Raw genomic sequence first — 18,281 nt, 5'->3', positions numbered from 1 at the left:
CTCTGAAAAGCCAAAAAAAAAAAAAAAGTTGGCAGCCAGGTTCCTTGGTTTCTGGGGCTTTCTATTTCACCCATTCACTCTCCCCAGGTTCTGGAGACTTCTGAAGATTATCCATACAGAGAGCTCTGGGAGGACAGAGTAATTTTCCATGAGGATAGAGAAAGCTTGGAGTGGTTAGCCGAGCCACTGGGGCAATCTGTGCTCATTGAGGTAAGATCTGAGTCTGGGGTTTGCAGAAGAGACTTCTGATGTGCAGACATTTCTGAACCATAGCTAAGATCTCAGCACGGTTTGTCCTGGGCAATATGCCACAGTGGTATAAAGTAATTTCTCCTAGATCATAATTTATGGACGTTGATACAATTCTGGAGGTAACAGATTTGACTTTTAATTTGCTGATTTGTCTGCCTTACTGCAATAGGTAAAACTCTATCAAAAGAATTACCCATAAAGCAAAGTTTGAGAGATGGCCCAATGTGTTGGGAAATCAAATCGTTCTTTTATTGCTGATCCCCCCTGCAAAGTCTCATATGTTGGCACTAAATCTCTGGTCTCTTGTAAATGACTGTGTTTTCTGAGGTTCCTGGAGGGGCATGTCGTCTCCTAAATCTGAGCATGCACAGAACCACAGTCTCTAGCAACGGTTCCAGTACAGGAGCCTGGAACCAGCCAGAAGCAGTACAGTCAAACACAGGCCGTTGGAGCCCAAGATGCCCTGACCTTCCCCACGGGGTTCTCTGTAGAATTCTGTGCAGGTTCCTGAACACCTTACTAATAGTAAAAGTGTCTTGAGGAGGAAAAAGGCAAGACTTTGAAGGTCTTTGGAGGAAGATAGAAGGTAGTCTAAACAGCCCAGAGAATTGCAAGATTGTCGGAAATGAAGTGATTTGCTAACAAAGTTATGAAAATATTAAGAGCACTTGGCACCTAGTTTAAGAATAACCCAAGGAGGAGTTCCCGTCGTGGCGCAGTGGTTAACGAATCCGACTAGGAACCATGAGGTTGCAGGTTAGGTCCCTGCCCTTGCTCAGTGGGTTAACAATCCGGCGTTGCCATGAGCTGTGGTGTAGGTTGCAGACGCGGCTTGGATCCCGCGTTGCTGTGGCTCTGGCGTAGGCCAGTGGCTACAGCTCCGATTCGACCCCTAGCCTGGGAACCTCCATATGCCGAGGGGGCGGCCCAAGAAATAGCAACAACAACAACAACAAAAAAGACAAAAGACCAAAAAAAAAAAAAAGAAATAACCCAAGGAAAATTCACCTTCTCCACTGTGAAGTCCCAAAAATCAATGGAAAGAGATAAAAGGCAAAATATACTTTTATTACCTGGAACTTAATCTTCAGACTTTAGAGTAGAATCTAGTGATCTCAGGATATCTGTTTACACAACATAATTTAATTATTTATGGGCAATAAGGATCCATGTTTCAAGGTTATAGAATACATTCTCAAACAGGTTTAAAATAATTGCCAGTGTAAAGAGTAATGAAGTAAGTCTTTTTTTTTTTCCTCTCTGTTTTAGGGCTGCACCTGCGGCATATGGAGGTTCCCAGGCTAGGGGTCAAACCAGAGCTACAGCCACTGGCCTGTGCCATAGCAACACCAGATCCAAGCCACATCTGCAGCCTACACTACAGCTCATGGCAACACTGGATCCTTAACCCACGAGGGAGGCCAGGGATCAAACCTGAAACCTTATGGTTCCTAGTGGATTCATTTCTGTTGCTCCATGACGGGAACTCTCCAAGAGTAATTAAGTCTTAACAAATACCAGATGAATATTATATAGAAGAAATCTTGGAGCACAATATTTATTTGAAAACCCACAACAAAAAATTTAAGTTATATGTTTGGAGACTTTAAAATGTCCATATGAATAACTTGCCTTAAAAAAGATCACTTGAGAGAAAGTAGAGTACCATTGACTAAGATGCCAAAACCAGCCTCTACACTGGTACCAATTAAGACAAGAGTTGGGTGAAGCAGAAGGAACAGCTTTATTTGTTTTACCAGGCAAAGGAGGCCACGGCAGGTTAATGCCTCAAAACTGTGTCTACCCTTGAGAGGGGATAGCAAGAGATTTTATAGGTTTAGCTTGAAGCAGGGTGTGGGGGGCTGTTGATAAGGATTAGGGTGCCCACATTCTCCCTCCATGGATCATTTCAAAGTCATCAAGGCGAGTCAGGTGGTCCAGTGACAACTTCTGGTGGTCTTCAGGGTTGTTGCACCTTGACCTTCTCTCTCCAGTGAAGATGACTCACAAAAGAAAGGAGGTGTTAGAGAATGTTTCAGAGGAAAGGAAAACACCAGCTGCAATATAACCCTGACGAGAGCTACTTTGGGAGTTTCCAAAGTAGCTCAGTAACAAAGCCGACTAGTATCAATGCGGTTGAGGGTTTGATCCCTGGTCTTGCTCAGTGGGTTAAGGATCCGGTGTTCTTGTGAGCTGTGGTGTATACAAAGACACAGCTCGGATCTGGAGTTGCTGTGGCTGTGACATGGGCTGACTCAATTGACCCCTGGCTGGGGGACTTCCTCATGCCATGGGTGCAGCCCTAAAAAAACAAACAAACAAAAAGTAACCATTTGTCAAAGTAATTAATGATGAAAGAAATCCTTTGTGAAAAGCTGGTTAGAGTAAGTTAGTGGACCAAGGCAGGACATAACATAATGGAGACTGTTTAGTTAGTTTTTGGCTCTAACAATATTTCCTAAGCAAGAACTCTTGAGTCAGCCTTGTGAGACTGAGGGGAGGCCTGGGAGGCTAAGGGAAAAGCCTTTTTGTTGCTGGTCCACTGGTGCTGAATAGAAACTCTCGGAGAGGTTTGGGTGAAGGAGAAAAAAAATAGCTTTATTCCTTTGCCAAGAAAAGGAAGTTCACAGCATGCCTTAAAGACTGCCCCACCCCCACTCCCTTTGGGGGAGAATAGGAGATGGTTTATAGTTTAGGCCTGGAAAATAGGGCCGCAGATAAGGATCAGGGTAGGTACAAGCTTGTATTGTCTTTCAAAGCTAGTGTTTAGTGGCTCCAGGACTGGTTCTGGTGGTCCTTCTTTCTGGAATGAAGAATGCTTCATTAGCGAGTTTCCGTCAGGTCTCAGTGGGTTAAGGATCTGGCGTTGCCGTGAGCTGTGGTGTAGGTTGCAGATGCAGCTTGGATCTTTTTTTTTTAATATATATATATATTAAATGGTTTTTTTTTTTCATTATATCTTTTACAGTGTTCTGTCAATTTTCTACCGTACAGCATGGTGACCCAGTTACACATAAATGGTTTTTATTTTTTTTTCATTATAGTTCCCCCCGCCTCCCCGGCTTGGATCTTGTGTGGCTATGGCTGTGGTCTAGGCCAGCGGCTGTAGCTCCAATTCAACCCCTAGCCTGGGAACTTCTGTAAGCTGTAGAAGGGGCCCTTAAAAAAAAAAAAAAAAAAGAATGCTTTATTTACATCTTCCATTTGTTGGGAGTTTTAGTTCTGCAGAACTCAAAGATATTGTTAAATTCTTTGAGGAGGGACCAGGACCCTGCCCTAAAGCTGCACTGTTATTTCTGACTGCTCCTCCATGGTCTCTACATCCCCTCCTTTCTCTGGTTTGATCAAACTCATGGGAGGTGAATGAGGCCTATTTCCTAAAAAGCAATGGAGGGCATAGAAGGGCTTTTGCATCCCAGAGCCCCATAGGGGCCCTGCTCGGTTACATTTTCAAAACACAAGGATTCAGGGGCTTGCACACGGTTTCAGTAAGTCTGAGAGGGAGTTCCCATCATGGCACAGCGGAAACAAATCCAACTAGTATCCATGAAGATGCAGATTCAATCCCTGGCCTTGCTCAGGAGATGAAGGATCCGGTGTTGCCGTTGCGTTGTGGTGTAGGTTGCGGACACGGCTCAGAATCCGTGTTTCTGTGGCTGTGGCGTAGGTTGGCAGCTGTAGCTACGATTGACCCCTAGCCTAAGAACCACCATATGCTGTGGTGCAGCCCTTAAAAAAAAAAAAAAGTCTGAGATATCTACTAGATATCTAGTGGAGATGTTGTGTAAGTAGCCATATATGAGTCTGGAGAGAGGAAGTATAGTATCCACCCATTCATTTATTGCTTGCCTGCTTGTGCTAAGCATTGTGTTAGGTACAATGATTACTAAGAGCTTTGCTTCCAAGAATTCTTGAGCTGGTGGCAAAGAATGGCCTCTAACCTAGCGTATAAGATGTGCTAAATAGATACATTAGCATAGGAAAGGGGTGGTCAGCTTTGCCTGTAGAGACAATTCACAGAAGACCGAGGCAGAACAGAGGCAGTAGTGGTTAAGGGGTGAGGGTGGAGGCCCCCTGGATAAATAGACCTAAATTTGAATCCTGTCTCCATCATTTATTAGCTATAAGACCTTGAACATGTAAATTACTTCACCTCTCTAAAGGTTCTCAAATGTTAAATTGGGAATATTCATAGAACGCTTAGAAGCCGACACTTTTATTAGTTGTCATAGTTACCCAAATTGCCTGGTGACTGGACAGATGATAAGCCTGGCTGCTACTGCCCACCTGCCCCACCCCCCCCATCTCCCCAGAAGAGATCACCGGCAGATCTGGAGAGCCTTGGCTTTTCTCAGTGGCTCAACTCCCTTTTTTCTGTCTTTTTAGGGCCACATCCTTGGCATATGGAGGTTCCCACAGCCACACGGGATCCCAGCCTCATCTGTGACCTACACAGACCATCACAGCTCATGGCAACTCTGTATCCTTAACCTACTGAGCAAGGCCAGGGATCAAACATGCGTCCTCATGGATGCTAGTCAGATGCATTTTTGCTAAGCCACGATGGGAACTCCCAGTGGCTCAACTCCTTCCCACCTTTCCTTAGGATCATTGAGAAAGCGGCTTGTCTCAAGACCGTTTGAATGTCTCTGTTCTTACAAATCCAGAAGTCATTGAAGGAGAGAGTGTTATACTTCAAAACAGTTTTCCCTAAGGCACAAAATACAATGAGGAAAAAAAATTCTCTCTTTACTTAGATTCACTATGTCTACACCGACTTGTCAGAAGGAGTTATCTAAGGGGGCCCAGATAATCAGTATCAGCCTTAAACTATCCTGAAGTTTGCAGCCACCCTTTAAAATTTAGTAATATAAATGCCTTCCATTTTCAAGTAAATCTTTTTCTGCCTCAGATAAAGTAAGTTCCACATAGTCTCGTCCTTTTCCACAAAGGATCTTAAATATCCCAACCATGTGTTGAATCTTTCCATTCTAGTCCCAGCGTGGTACCCAGATATCTTCTCCAACCCAAGCCAAAAGCGGCACACTATTAGGACCCAAAGTGTCTCCAACCTACCTCTCTCATTTGTCCTACTCTTTCAAGAATCCAGAGAGTTAAAGGACAAAAAGGATTAGCCCAGCACCACCCCCACACCCACAAAGCTTAGAAAATGCAGAGGTGCCCAGAACCAGTGCTATTGCTGCAGCATGACCAATTCCATTCCACAGATGGACTGTTCCCAAACCACGCTGGGTTATTTGATGCATATTGCCTTCTAAGCCCACTGTCGACTAAAAAAAATGGCACAACCTGAAAGTTAAGTTTTATTTGGGGCAAAATTAGGACTTAGCCCAGGCGTCAGGATGTCAGGTAGCCCTGAGGAGGTGAGGGGAGAGCTAAGATATATAGGAATTTTTGCAACAAAGGGAAGATAGTAGGAACAGAAGATTTACGAAAAAACCAGATTTCCAAAACAGTTTCTATGGGAAAAAGTAAAGGTCTAGTCTTCCTGGAATCACTCCTTTGATATGCACCTCAGCTGAGGGCCAGTGTTTGTTTCCTTTCTGAGTTCCCTCAGGGCTCACCCAGCCCACTCTTGGGAGTGGCTGCACTCAAGGAGGACCGGCACTTGTTTTGTTTTGTCCACTTAACTCCAGCCCAGGAGGCAGTATTTCAGACAGCTCTGAAATACTCCCTCTGCACCCCCACCCCCCCAAGAGGAAAGGGGGAGTATCAAGATAGAAGTCAGGTGAAGGGGAAGGTTCCTGCAGCCAGGCACACATCTTACAGAAGGTTGCTGCTCGTCTTGTGAAGGTTACTTCTAGTCACAGACATCAGTCATCATGAAGGACTTTGGTGTTTTTCTAGATATGAGAGGATGCAAGAATTGGGCTCATAAAAATCTCCTAAAAACATCTAATGATCTGAAGACGTGTTCTTCCGTTTTCCCAGAGCACACTCCTGGCCTCCACACTGAGCTCCGCTCAGAGGGTGCTGCGGGTGGGCAGTTGCTTATGATTTAATCCCTGTTGAGGCTGATGGCAAGTGCCAAACTCCAGTTCACAGCCCATTGCTGTTTCCAAGTGTAATTAATAGCAGAGATTTATGTAACTAAAGGGAAGAAAGCGTAAGTTTTAAAAAATGATAAAAAGATGATGGTTTTGGCTTCTCTGGAGTACAAGTCAATCCAAGTCCATAATTTACACTGACAGAAACCCCCTCTTAAAAATATTCCTATGTCCTGGGGGGAAATTCATCTGCCAGGCTCCTCTCTTGAAGAACTGCTTTTGAAATCCTGCTTTTCTGGCATGATTTTGAAGTTCCTTGGCCAGTTTGTGGGTTTTCTCTGAGAAATCCCTTCTTTTAGAATTTATGCTATGTATTTCAAATCTCTTAATTTCCCTTCCAGCTACCACTTAATTCCTGCACATCTGGCTTCTCATTGCTGAATTCTTTGGTGTGAGCGGTAGTAAGAGTCTTTCCCTTGATTTACAGCCCCCACTTCCTTATGTTCCAAAGTCCCCCAGGCAGAGTTGATAGGTTTGTGTCTCTGCCCCTCCCCAAATCCCAATCCTTTTATCTTTTTTTTTTTTTTTCCATTTTCAGCAAAATCCAAAGTCTTTCCTAGCTCTGTGATGCTGATTCTTTCCAGTCTTGTAAATCAGGGATTCAAAATTAAACAATATGGTAGAAACTTGCTCATCCTATATGACTGGAATCAGTAACTTGTCAGTTAATCAACAAACCTGACAGATCATTTAAAATAATGCATACTTTCATGCTATACATTTTATTTTAATTTCAAACCTTTAAATCTGTGTTTATTTTGCAATTTGTCAAGTCAGGATTGCCTGGTATTTAGTCTGAGTTTAAATCTGGTCCCACTATTTACCACTTAGGTGATTCTGGAGATTAATGAGAACAAACACTAAGTGTTCTGCAAACATTCAATTCCTTTTTTTTTTTTTTTTTTTTTGCTTTTTAGGGCTGTACCTGTGGCACTTGCAGGTTCCCAGGCTATGGGTCAAATCAGAGCTACAGCTGCTGGCCTATGCCACAGCCACAGCCACGCCAGATCTGAGCCATGTCTGTGAGTTACACCGCAGCTCATGGCAACACTGGATCCTTGACCCACTGATAGAGGCCAGGGATCAAACCCGCATCCTCAGGGATACTGGTTTCTGCTGCGCCACAACCAATTTATTCTTTTTAAGATCACTATTTTATTAGCTTTTTTAGGGATGCCCTAGCAAGACAAACTGAGCAGCTTAAAACAACAGAAATTTATTCTCTTAAACTTCTAGAGGCTACAGTTTCAAAATCAAGGTGTCAGAAGAGCCAGGCTCTCTGAAGATTCTAGGAAAGAACTCCTGCTTGCCTCTTCCTAGATGTTGGTGGTTACTGGCAATCTTTAGCTTACACCTGCATCACTCTGATTTCAGAGTGACAGCAGTGCATGATGGCTTGAAGCAAAATCTTAATTCTCTGCTCAGGAATTGAACCTGGGCAACCTGGATTAAAACCAGGAGTCCTAGCTGAAACTGACAGCACTAACGGCCTTACTCTAGCCAAAACACAGACTGGGACTTGAACCCACAGTTTTTTAATTTAATTTTATTTTATTTTATTTTATTTGTCTTTTTGCTATTTCTTTGGGCCGCTTCCTCGGCATATGGAGGTTCCCAGGCTAGGGGTCTAATCGGAGCTGTAGCCACCGGCCTACCCCAGAGCCACAGCAACGCAGGATCCGAGCCGCGTCTGCAACCTACATCACAGCTCACGGCAATGCCGGATCGTTAACCCACTGAGCAAGGGCAGGGACCGAACCCGCAACCTCATGGTTCCTAGTCGGATTCGTTAACCACTGCGCCACGACGGGAACTCCAGAACCCACAGTTTTAAATTAAGATCACTCACCTGGTGTCGGGACTCACTGAGGATCAGGTTCTTCATGCCTCCATGCGGAAGGAATTCAGTGAGAGACAAAGTGATAGGCAAGAAATAGATTTATCAAGGGAGTTCCCATTGTGGCGCAGTGGAAATGAATCCGATTGGTAACCATGAAGTCTCAGGTTCGATCCCTGGCCTCTCTCAGTGGGTTAAGGATCTGGCTTTGCCATGAGCTGTGGTGTAGGTCAAAGATGAGGCTTGTATCCCCAGCGTTTCTGTGGCTCTGGTGTAGGCCGGCAGCTGTAGCTCCAATTCGACCCCTAGCCTGGGAATCTCCATATGCCTCGAGTGTGGCCCTAAAAAAATATTTATTTATTTATTTATTTATTTATTTATTTATTTATTAAGATAGGACACTTGTGAGAGATGCAAGAGGGCAGGCAAGGAGGTGAGGAGGCTCTGCCCCGAGGATTAGGTAGGCTACAGTTTTATTATCCAAGGGGAGTAGGGGTTGGAAAAGACCACCTCTTCCTCTTTGAGCAGTATCTCCTCCTTAAGTATCCAGTAAGGTGTGTATTCAGATCAGCAGAAGAGTGGTCCTCAAACTCCTGCCCCTGGTCTGAACCTGAATGCAGGCCTTATCCCATCCCCCACCCAATGACTTTTGACAGTTGTCACACCTCCACTAGTCAATCAGGACTGCCTTGTTCTGATGGCTTTCTTGAGCAATTATTAACTTATAGTGGTCTCCCAAAGTCCCCTAGGTTTCGATCTCTATCTGTGGTCCCTTATTGAACTTCCACAACTACCTGTTCCTACTCCATCCCTATCATAGCCACTAGACCAGCTAGAGGCTAGAAGCAGAATTGCCCTTATTCTTGCCCCCCTGTTGAAAGCAAGAATGTTTCAATGAGGCAAAGACTGTAAAAACAGGTATAAAGTTTATTGTTAGAAACACAGTACAACATGTGGGAGAGCACACAGAAAATACTCTATTTTTCTGGAGTTCCCGTTGTGGCGCAGTGGTTAACAAATCCGACTAGGAACCATGAGGTTTCCGGTTCGATCCCTGGCCTTGCTCAGTGGGTTAAGGATCCGGCGTTGCCGTGAGCTGTGGTGCACGTTGCTGACAGGCTCGGAACCCGCGTTGCTATAGCTCTGGCGTAGGCCGGCATCTGTAGCTCTGATTAGACCCCTAGCCTGGGAACCTCCATATGCCGCAGGAGCGGCCCAAGAAATGGCAAAAAGACAAAAAAAGAAAATACTCTATTTTTCTAAGCAGAAGTGAAGCAGTAATACACACCCAAATGAGTGAGGGTGCGGGTGTCGCTCACAGTGAAGAGTGCACCAGAGAGGTGATTTAATTCACTGATATAGGGCAGTTCTTCTGGGTCTCTGTCTTCCTTTGGCCAGTTATTTTATTTTTCATACTTGGCCCTCCCGGGCTCTCTCCAGATCCACGTGCGCATCCTTTGGCCAAGGTGGATTCCAAAGCATGGCAGGAAGATTATCCAGACTTATTAGGGCCTGGCACTCCCTCACTTTCTGACCCAGAAGTTTGGTTGGGGTCTCCCTAACCCTGAGGATGGGGAGCAGGTGACCTCTTTGTTCTTCTGTCCAAGCAGGGCTCAGCCCCTCTTTTGATCCTGTCATTGCAATTATTTAACTGTTCACAGAAGACAAGTACCAGTTACTTGCCTCGTGCCTGTTGTTATTTCTACCTTGAAGTAGAGATAGGTGGCTGGTAGTAAATGCTTGTCCTGGAGCCCACCTATCTCCCGCCTCAGAAAGTGTCAACAAGAGACTAGTTGTACCTATCTTCTGCCTCAGGAAGTGTAAATACGAGGCTAGTTGCAGTTGTCTAATCCTGGAGCCCATCCATCTCCATCTCAATTCTATCACCTGCCTTTGGCTTCTTGTGGCAGTCTTCCCTCTCTGTGTGTCTCTATGTCTCCCAATCTCCCTCTCCCAGTAATTGGATTTAGGGCCAATCCCACTGTGACCTCATCTCGACTTGATTGCGTTGGCAAAGACCCTATTTCCAAATAAGGTCACTTTCATGGGTATCAGGATTAGGACTTCAGCAAATCTTTTGGGGGATCCAAATCAACCCACTAAACCTGAGAAGAAAAAAATTACTGACTATCTGATTTCACAGATAAGGCAATTACAGCCCAAAGAGATTAATTTCCCTAAGGTTATGTAACTGGAGAGTAGTAGAAATTATATTTAAATTCATCTCCCACTCGGTCTTTCAATTCTGTTCTTAACCAGGGAGTCTAACTAAAAGACTCCCTCTAAATAGAAGAAAGAACCTAAGGGTGGGGAGTGCTATGCCTGACACCACCAAACCAAAGCCAGGGAGTTCCCGTCGTGGCGCAGTGGTTAACGAATCCGACTAGGAACCATGAGGTTGCTGGTTCGGTCCCTGCCCTTGCTCAGTGGGTTAACGATCCAGAGTTGCCCTGAGCTGTGGTGTAGGTTGCAGACGCGGCTCGGATCCCGCGTTGTTGTGGCTCTGGTGTAGGCCTGTGGCTACAGCTCCGATTCAACCCCTAGCCTGGGAACCTCCATATGCCGCGGGAGCGGCCCAAGAAATAGCAACAACAACAACAACAAAAGACAAAAGACAAAAAAAAAAAAAAAAACAACCCAAAGCCAGAACTCTGATCTGCCCTGGGCCAAGCAAATGAATCTAAATCCCCAAGGGCAGGTTCCTCTGGCCCGCAGACCTGCAGTTGCACTTGCAGTTTAAGGAATTACCACTAGAGGTCGAAGCCCACTCCTGGAGGCTCTTTCCCTCCGCAGGGACCCCAGGTCTGCAAAGCCATGCATTAGGTGGAAAAAAAGAGGGAAATGTCTGGCGTCCCAGGTTTTTGAAAACTCCCTCTTGCTGCCTCAAATTGTCAGAAGATAGATGTACAAAATCTGTTGTCTTTGGACCTCAACAACCACCCAGAAACATTTAGGCTGAGAGATAGTCTGTTCACCTCTGACACTGATCTGAGATTGCTGATCTAAACAGACAGTAAAAGTGATCATGGTGCCTAAGGAATTCCATACAAAAATACAGCACAATGCCCATGGACTTTTTTCTTGTTACACCTTAAACCCAATAGCCTCTCTCAGAAATGAAAAGGGAAGGAATTGTGTCCTCACTAATGCCAGCATCACCAAATCCATTATTCTTCCTGAAAGTGACCAGCCCCTATCCACCAAAATCAGAAACTTCTGGTTTGCCCAAGATTCTTTCATCTCCCCTCCACCCTATGTCCCAGCAGTGATGCTAATTGACCCACATCTGTACCTTCCTCTCATTTCTCCTCATTCCCCCACCCTCACTGCAAGGTTCAGGCCTCATCAGGTGCTTTATTATAATGTCATTCCAATGGACTTCGCTGCTTCCTCTGTTACCCCTCCATGACTCTCGTCTATATGATTGCCAGCAAACATTCTAAATATTAAATTGGATGATGTTACTTCTCAGCATAAAATTGCTCAGTGGGAACTACCATATAATCCAACAATCCCATTCCTGGGCATACATTCAGAGAAAACCATAATCTGAAAAGATACATGCACCCCAGTGTTCATTGCAGCAGTGTTTACAATAGCCAAGACATGGAAGCAACCTAAATGTCCATCGACAGAGAAATATATACACACACATGCCTAGAGATGATTATACTAAGTAAGACAGAGAAAGACAAACATGTTACCACTTATATGTGGAATCTAAAAAAATGATACAAATGAACTTATTTACAAAATAGAAACAGACTTAGTGTTTGAAAATAAGCTTATGGTTACCAAAGAGGACAGGTGAGGGGAGAGATGGGTTGGGATTTAGGATTGGCATTCGCACACTATTGTACATGGAATGGATGGTCAACAGGGACTTGCTGTATATAGCAGAGGGAAGTTTACTCCATACTCTGTGACAGCCCATATTGGAAAGGAATCTGAAAAAAATGGGTAAATGTATATGTATAACTGAATCACTTTGCTGTACAGCAGAAATTAGTACAACACTGTCAATCAACTATACCTCAACTTTTTTTTTTTTTGCTTTTTAGGACCACGCTTGTGCCACATGGACGTTCCCAGGCTAGGGGTCAAATCTGAGCTACAGCTGCCATCCTGCGCCATAGCTACACAGGATCTAAGCTGTGTCTGTGACCTACACCACAGCTCACAGCCATGCCAGATCCTTAACCCACTGAGCAAGGCCAGGGATTGAGCCCGCAACCTCATGGTTACTAGTCCGATTTGTTTCCACCGTGCCTCAATACAATTTTTAAAGAATGAATAAAATAAAATTGCTTCCCAGCACATTCAAGGTGAAATACGAACACCCTAGCATGCAGGCTCTTCTGTCCATGTCCTACTTGCCCACTGGTTCCTTTTTATTTTGAAAAACTGAATTCGTGGCTCACATCCTCCCAGAAGTTTGCTCTTCTTTTTCCTTCATAAACTTCTCACAGGGCCCTTTGATCGCTGTAATCCTCTGTTAACTTCTCTCTTGGTTTTATTTGCCTAACACCAAGCACAATTCTTGGTGCACACTAGGAAGTCAATAGCTGATTACTGAGTAGTGATGTGATGTCTGCAAAAGTGTAGGAGAGTGTGTGAAAGTAGAATCATCCAGTCATAGCCACTTTTTGGGAACTGATATAGTAGAGGATAAAAAGATGTGGAGACCCCGCCCCTACTCAGCAACTTCGTGAAGATATTATTTGGGGGAGAGGACCAGGAAATACTTCCTTTGACCAGGTATCACATAACGACAAACTCCTCAAGGGGAAAGAAGTGGAGAAGAAAGTAAGATAATCGATTGAGAATTTAGCTCCAAACCCCATCACAGAACTTGAGTTAATGTGGCTGAACCCCATGTCCTGCCTTCTCCTCAAAGCCCAAATCTGAGTGTCACCTCTGAGCACTCCATGTGAAGAAACTCCAGAATAAATCTGCTCACAAGTAGTGCTAGAGGCAAGGCATGAAAGAATATGCACTCTGTGCTTAGAGTAGAGCAAGTCTAAGACACCCGCAAAGGCTTTTCTCAGAAAGGAGTCATGCTCCGCCCCAGACCTGTGCTATCTAACAACATGGCAGCGTCCAAGGCGTTTTTATCTGTGGGTGAAGAGACACTACCATGTTTCAGCCTGATCCATCCATTGCTGTCATTCTTCTGTCAGTCAGTGGATTGAGAAATAGAAGGACTGAGAAGAACAGTGAGCTTGGGCACCTCCCCTCCACCTCAGTAGGCTTCAGGGAAGAGTATTTTTACCTAGGACCATCTCGTTTTATTGTAACCTTAATAAAGGCTGGGGCCTTATGTGGCCCACTGTCTACGATATTTTCGTTCAAGGGAAAAATGTATATAAATCCAAATTTTGAAATATAATGTATATTTTTACTGCAGGTTTCTTTAGAGCAGTCAGGTTTTAGAGCACTTTGGGTTCTTAGTACCTAAACAATACCTGGCACATAGGAAGAGCCTGATAAATATCTGTTGAGCAATGAAGGAAGGAACAGATACCTTACTTTAAAGCCATTTATTAACAATACCTTATTACTCCAGGAGTTCCCATCGTGGCTCAGTGGTTAACGAACCCAACTAATATCTTTGAGGATGCGGATTTGATTCCTGGCCTCCCTCAGTGGGTTAAGGATCTGGTGTTGCCATGAGCTGTGGTGTAGGTCGGAGACATGACTTGGATCTGGCGTTGCTGTGGCTCTGGTGTAGGCCAGCAGCTGCAGCTCCAATTTGACCCCTAGCCTGGGAACCTCCATATGCCACAGGTGCAGCCTTGAAAACACAAAAGATCAAAAAAAAAAAAAAAGAAAATAAATACCTTACTCTGACTTTTTAAAATTTCTCCATTACTTGTTTATGAGCTCCTCGTCTTGAATATACTTTGGGGTATATCCTAGCACTTACCAGGAGGCTGGACTATAATAAAAACAGATTATTTTGGAATTCCTATGTGGCATAGTGGGTTAAGGATCTGACATTGCCACAGCTGAAGCATAGGTCACAGCTGCAGCTATGTATCTATCCCTGGCCCAGGAATTTCCATATGTCTTGAGTGTAGCTGAAAAAGAAAAAAAAGAACAGATTGTTTTATTTATGAATATCACATAGTTTTTGAAAATGTGATTACTGAAGAAGTTTAAGTCCCTCAGTGGACTTGAAGAAATTAAAGTATGTATGCAAAAAATATTTACTTTTTTTTTTTCTTTTTAATCTTCTGACCATGCCTGGAGCATGTGGAAGTTCCAGGGCCAGGGATCAAACCTGCACCACAGCAGTGACCCAAGCTGCTGCAATAACAATGCTGGCCCTTTAAACCACAGCACCACAGGAGAAATCCTGAAAAAAAGTTTTAAATCAAGTATTAAGAGGAGGAGTTCCCTTTGTGTCTCAGTGGGTTAGGATCCAGCATTGCCGTGAGCTGTGGTGCAGGCCAGCAGCTACAGCTCCAGTTAGACTCCCTAGCCTGGAAACTATCATTTGCCACAGGTGTGGCCCTCAAAAACAAACAAACAAACAAAAAAGGTGTCCAGCAACAATATAAAGTATAATTTAGAAGTTCCAGCGGGATTGGTGGCATCTTGGCAGCGCCAGTGCGCATATTCCATCTCCGGCCCTGCACAGCGGGTCAAGGATCCAGCATTGTCGAAACTGTGCCTCGGATCATATCCCTGGCCCAGGAACTCCATATGCTGAAGGGCAGCCAAAAAAATAAAAAAAATAAATAAAAATTTAAAAAAATCATATGTAAGGGAAAGCTCAAACAGAAAGCCTAATGAATTACCTAGAGCACTGGCTTTGCAACCTCCACTTCTAATTCACTCTGTTGACACCAGATGGCGGTATTTTATCATGATCAACAGTGGTGGCCTTTTGCTAATTTCCAGTGGGAGGCACAAAGAATTCACAAAAGAATGACACATAGACCTTGATATCAAAAAGTTTATTATCTATTGGGAGAGTAGATAGCTATACAGGTAATGAAAAAGTACCATAATAATGACACAAAATAATGGCTAACATATTTTAAGGGACAAAAATTCTGAAAAGGCACTTCAGAAACAAGAATACAGATAGAAAGTACAAAAAAGTGATCAACATTATTAGTCTTCAGAATGCAGATTAAAAGGTCAGAGAAATGCTAATATATCCCCAATAAGAATGACTGAAATGAAAAGGACTTAGAAAACCGAGTGAAGTTGAGGCTGTGAAGGGTCTGGGAACCTTACACACTGCTGTGGGGAATGCAAACTCAAAGGTGATATATCTGTTTGGCATTTCTACTAAAGCTAATCTTACAAACACCTATGACCTAGCAGTTCCACTCCTGGGTGTAAACCAACAGAAGTGAGTGTTTATGTGCACCAGAGACGTGCACAGGTATGTTCATAGCAGATTCTTTATGATAGCAATATCATAGCAGATATATTATGACAACATATGTATGACTGGATCACTTCACTGTGCAGCAGAAATTGATAGAACATTGTAAATCGACTATAATAGAAAAAATAAAATCTTAAAAAAAATCACAGGGAGTTCCCATTGTGGCTCAGCAGTGACGAGCCCAACTAGAATCCATGGGGACGTGGGTTCCATCCCTGGCCTTTCTCAGTAGGTTACAGACCCAGCGTTGCCATGAGCTGTGGTGTGGGTTGCTGGTGCAGCTCGGATCCTGCATTGCTCTGGCTGTGGCTGTGGTGTAGGCTGGCAGCTGCAGCTCCAATTCTACCCCTAGCCTGGGAGCTCCCGTGTGCCACAGGTGTAGCCCTGGAAAAAAAAAAGTAATGCAAAATATGAATAAAGTATGGTACCTACACAGTATATGCGATAAGTAAAATACTATACAGCAATGAAGAACAAAATACTGCTTCCCAAAGCAACAAGGATGAATCTCACTAAATAATGTTGATTGAAAGAAGCCAGACCACAAAGATCACATACTATATGATTACATTTAGGTGAAGTTTGGGAACCAAAAAAAAAAAGAATCTAGACTGATAAAGGTCAGAATATTGGTTATTTGGGAGAGCAGGGTAAATATTGAGAGAAAGGAGGCAGAAATGAGCAGAAGGTTGTGCTAGAAATATAAGTCTTGATCAAGGGGTTGATACTCAGGTAAATACAGATATAATGTTTTGAACTGTATAAGATTTGTACACTTCATCACATGTTATTCTTCAATAAACAAATTTAAAAAGTAGCAGTAGGTATGGATGAAAAAGGAAAAAAAAAAGCAATAGTTAACATCACTGAATGTTTATTAAGTACAAGGCATTTTGTCAATACATACATTATCTCAGTCATCGCAATAATTATTTTTTCCCAGCTCTACTGAAATATGACATATAGCATTATATCAATTTAAGGTGTAAAGGTGGTAATTTAATATATATACGTTATAAAACCATTACCATAATAAATTAGTTAATCACATCCATCATTTCACAAAGTTGCAGTGTGTGTATGTGTGTGTGTGTGGAGAATTTTTAATATCTACTCTCATAGCAACTTTCAAGTATACAATATGGTATTGTAGGTTTGGGTTTTTTTTGATGTCGTTGGGTGTTTTTGGTTTTTTGTTTGTTTTTGCTGTTTAGGGCCACACCTGCGGCATATGGAAGTTCTCAGCCCAGGGATCGAATCAGATCTCTGCTGCTGGCCTACACCACAGCCACAGCAACACAGGATCAGAGTCACATCTGCGACCTACACCACAGCTCACAGCAATGCCAGATCCTTAAGCCACTGAGCAAGGCCAGGGATCGAACCCACAACCTCATGGTTCCTAGTCGGATTTGTTAACTACTGCGCCACGACGGGAACTCCATGGTGTCATCACAATAATTCTAAGAGGGATGTCCAGATACTAACCCAGTTTACAGATCAGGAAGCTGAGGCTTAGAGAGCTTAGGAACCTGCCCTGGTGCACATAACCTGTGTATGGCAGAGGGGGCACCTAGACATGTCTGGTTATAAAGTCCAAGCTCTAGTCCATTATTTAATGGTTTTCCCATTTTACAAGGCTCAGTAGGAGGAATGACTTCTGTCTTACGGGGAAATAGATTAGCAAAGACTTCAAAGAAACAAGTAAACCAAAATGTTATTGGTTTCTTTGCCTCCTACTAGAACTACGGAACCCTGGATTTGAGAGGATGTGTAGACATCATCTATTCTAGTCCAATCCTTTATTTTATTTGTGAAGGAAATAAAGTTCAGAGTGGCAACGATACTCATGTAAGCCTAGCAAAGAACAGAGTTAAGATCAATTGGAAAGGAGTTCCCATGGTGGCTCAATGGTTAACAAATCCTACTAGGAACCATGAGGTTGTGGGTTCGATCCCTGGCCTTGCTCAGTGGGTTAAGGATCCGGCATTGCCGTGAGCTGTGGTGTAGGTCACAGATGTGGCTCGGATCCTGTGTTGCTGTGGCTGTAGTGTAGGCCGGCGGCTACAGCTCTGATTCGATCCCTAGCCTGGGAACCTCCTTATGCTGCGGGAGTGGCCCAAGAAATGGCAAAAAGACAAAAAAGACAAAAAAAAACAATTGGAAAATAGCTGACCTTAATCAGAGAGCTGGCCACCCAGAAGTAACTGATAGAGCCAATATCTGAATCCAGACAGGGGGGACCCCAGAGCCTGTTCTCTTCACCACTGTGTTATACAGGGCTCTGACTCTTAGCTCCGTGCTCCAGCCACTGCCCTAGGCTGTCTCCCCACAATACACTGACAAGTCAGCACATTCAGAGAGTGGTCACAGTCAAGTAGAGGTGGGGAGGCAGCCAGGGAGACTGGCATACTTGCAATGTCAAATCGGGCCAAATCCAAATGCAGACAAATTGGGCAGCTAATTGAGAATCGCCAAAGTCAACTTTGAGCAGAAAGAAAGCAGCATTGGGACACCACCTAATTTAAACCAAGGGATGATTTCAAGACTTGAATTTAGACCCAAAGGGAGAAAAGCTTAGCTTCAGAAAAGTGTGATTAAGGCATAAAAAATCCAGTTTGGATCAATGCCGAGACCAGCTCAGCAGGATGAGGCTGAAGAACGGGTGCTGTGGAACTTAAGGAAAAAAAGTTAACATAAAACAAGACACAGAGACATT

At 43.7% G+C, this 18,281-nt stretch overlaps 1 protein-coding gene across 1 annotated transcript in view; it reads left to right on the top strand.

Moving 5' to 3' along the window:
• The first annotated feature begins 21 nt into the window (after window positions 1–21).
• The window catches only part of SCN3B (sodium voltage-gated channel beta subunit 3), a 76,252-nt gene continuing 57,992 nt past the window's right edge, over window positions 22–18,281 (top strand). The window contains exon 1 of the mRNA XM_047752982.1: window positions 22–210. The gene's annotated coding sequence lies outside the window, so the exon portion shown is untranslated. The remainder of the gene's footprint in view (window positions 211–18,281) is intronic.

This window comes from Phacochoerus africanus, chromosome 11 (assembly GCF_016906955.1).
Source record: "Phacochoerus africanus isolate WHEZ1 chromosome 11, ROS_Pafr_v1, whole genome shotgun sequence".
Lineage (NCBI taxonomy): Eukaryota > Metazoa > Chordata > Mammalia > Artiodactyla > Suidae > Phacochoerus > Phacochoerus africanus.
The sequence above is the reverse complement of the archived record's forward strand: the minus strand, read 5'-3'. Positions and strand labels throughout refer to the sequence as shown.